The sequence below is a fragment of the Drosophila kikkawai genome, chromosome X, assembly GCF_030179895.1.
Source record: "Drosophila kikkawai strain 14028-0561.14 chromosome X, DkikHiC1v2, whole genome shotgun sequence".
NCBI classification, from domain to species: Eukaryota; Metazoa; Arthropoda; class Insecta; order Diptera; family Drosophilidae; genus Drosophila; species Drosophila kikkawai.
Window position 1 is genome coordinate 3,498,427 of NC_091733.1, and position 2,950 is coordinate 3,501,376.

Here is a 2,950-nt window from a genome sequence, read left to right on the forward strand (position 1 = left end):
CACCCCGCATGTAGGATTTGGTCTCAGCGGCTGCAGCCCACACCGGTGCCGCGTACAGCATCTGGGAGGTTGCGACGCTAGTCAGCAGCTTCCTGATGGTCTGCTTAGGTCCTCTGGTGTTGAGGAGTATCCGCGAGAGGCTTCCTGCCGTCTTGCTGGCCTTCTTCTGGGTGTACTCCAAGTGCTCCTTGAACGATAGCCGGGTGTCGATCAAAAGACTGCCTCCGTCTTTTGTGCCGCTAGCTCCAGGCCCGCTCTCGCGAGCCACGATTCGATCGATGTGATCGCATCGTTCGCCAGTGCTTCTGCTGCGGTGCGCTGCTTAGCGACTACGACCACCGCCACGTCGTCAGCGAACCCCACAACGGTCGTGCCACTGGGCATTGGGAGCCGCAGGACGCCGTCGTACATGGTATTCCAGAGCAGGGGTCCCAGCACGGAGCCCTGAGGGACTCCGGCGGAGACTTCGTATGCTCTGGAGCCCAAGTCCGTTGCCACAGTGAGCACTCTCTCACTGAAATAGCTCCTTGCTATCCTCATGAGGTACCCTGGAATATTCAAGGCGGCGAGGGACTCCAGCGTTCGGTTCCAGTTTGCGGTGTTGAAGGCGTTTCGTATGTCTAGCGTTACCACTAGACAATAACATTTGGAGCCGCCTTTCCACCTCTTACCGGCGATGGCCGATTTGGCTATTCCCGTCACCGTCTCGATGGCGTCCAGCGTTGACCTCCCTTTCCTGAACCCAAACTGGTTTGGGGAGAGACCTCCGGCCTCCTCGATGGCCGCAGTCAGTCTGACGGATATGATCCGCTCGAAGACCTTACCAGTGGTGTCCGTGAGGCAAATGGGCCTATAGGAGGATGGCTCCCCCGGGGGCTTGCCCGGCTTGGCGAGTAGCAGCAGCTTCTGCCTCTTCCATCTTTCTGGAAAGGTCCCCTCCTCCAGGCACTTGGAGTACAGGGTTGCGAACTCCCTCGGGTGTAAGGCGATGGACAGCTTTAATGCCCTGTTGGGCACAGCGTCCGGCCCCGGCGCCTTCCTTGGGGGCACGCTCTTACCCATCCGGATCACCTCCTCTTCCGACACTTCGCAGGCATCGTTGGGGTGGTGCTCTGCACTGGGCTCGACAGTCACGGGAGATCCTGTCGGGAAAAGAGCTCGCACTATGCCTTCTAGGGCTACGGGGTCCGATGGAGCAGAGCTGCCGGCTCTCAGCCCTTTGACCACCATCCTGTACGCTCCGCCCCAGGGGTCGTCCTCCGCCTCGTCGCAGAGTTGCAGGAAACGGTTCCTCTTGGCGTCCCTTATGGCCGTCTTGAGGGCCTTTCTCGCCGTCCTATAGACCTCGCTACGCTCAGCGACTCGTGAGGTTCCGCGTGCACGAGTCAGCTGCCTACAAGCTCGAAGGCAGGTGGCCCTGAGGTCGGCGATCGCGTCGCTCCACCAGAACATTGGTCTGTGGTTTCCTCGAAACGAGCCTCTCTGGCGCATACTCTGGTCGCAGGCGTGCTCCAGGGTTGCTGCGATGCGGTTCGCAATTTCGTTGGCTCCACCCGTCACTTCGGCCGCCATGCCGTCCAGCGCGTTTGTGAACGCCTGCGTGCACAGCGTGTCTGGCCGGTAGGCTTTGCTGGGCCGCGGTGCTGCACGGGTATATTCCGCGGGACCTCCCACTGAGCATATGATAGCCTCATGGTCGCTCCCGGTGTATGCGTCGCAAATTCCCCATCTAGCGGTTTGGGAAATTGCTCCGCTCACATACGTAAGGTCGATGATGGAGGCTGCTCCTGCTCTGACGAACGTATGCCGCTCACCGTCGTTAAGGAGGACGACGTCTGTCGATGCAAACGCCTCGAGCACCGCGCGTCCTCTGGCGTTGGTCGAGACGGATCCCCATTCCTGGGCCCAGGCGTTGAAGTCTCCTCCGACTATAACTTTGTGCCTCCCACGAAGGTCAGAGCTTAGCTCATCCAGGATCCTACTGAACACCTCTAGTGGGAGACTAGGCGCCAAGTAGCAGCTATAGATACAGTAGCCGCCAACTTCCGCCCGCACGAATCCGTCCGCAGCCAGGATATTGGACATCCGTAGTCGCCTGCCTCCGCAGAGCCAAAGAGCCGCCTTGCCAGAGCGGTCCTTGGCCCACTCTCCTCCCACGCTCACCCTGTATGGCTCGCTGAGTATGGCCACATCCGCCGCTACCTCGCGCACTGTCTGCGTAAGCAGGTCCTGCGCCGCTCTGCAGTGATTCAGGTTGAGCTGAATCAACTGCATACGGTCCTTGAAGTGTCTGTACCGCCTTTTCCGGCCTGGCGGCTTTTGCTGCCGGGTCGAACGTCGGCCTCTCCGGAGCTCGCTGGAAGGATCACTGGCTCCTTTTTGCAGGCAGCGGCCTTGTGGCCTGCTTCGCCGCACTTGATGCAGTAGCCGCTCTTGTCCACCGGGCTCTTGCACCTGATGGCGATGTGCCCAAGTTCCAAGCATCTGAAGCAGCGAGGAGGGCCTTCGCACTCCCGCACTCTGCACCTGGTCCAACCTATGCGGACCTCGCCGCGCCGTCTGACTTCCTTTGCCATCGAGCAAGGCAGGCTGAAGACCGCCGTTTTAGATTCCCCGTACCCGGGGCGGAGGCTTCGTATCCTCACTGCTCCGTCGCTTAGCTGGTACTGCTCAGCGAGGGCGGTACGAATCTCCCTCTCCGTCGTGATCGCGTCGAGGTTACGTATCACGAAGACGCAGACCTTCGACTCCTCCGTCAGGGCTCGCACTTCCGCGGCGTCGCCCAGGACCTTGGAGATGCTGTCCCTCATGGACTCAGCGCTCTCTGTGCTCCCTCTGGCTACTTCGAGGAGAAGATTTCCCCTAGCTGTCCGGCGCACCTTGGTGACAGCCCCTCCGAGATCTGTCAGCTGTCTATCCTCCCTTCTCGTGACCAGGCCAGGATCTCGCT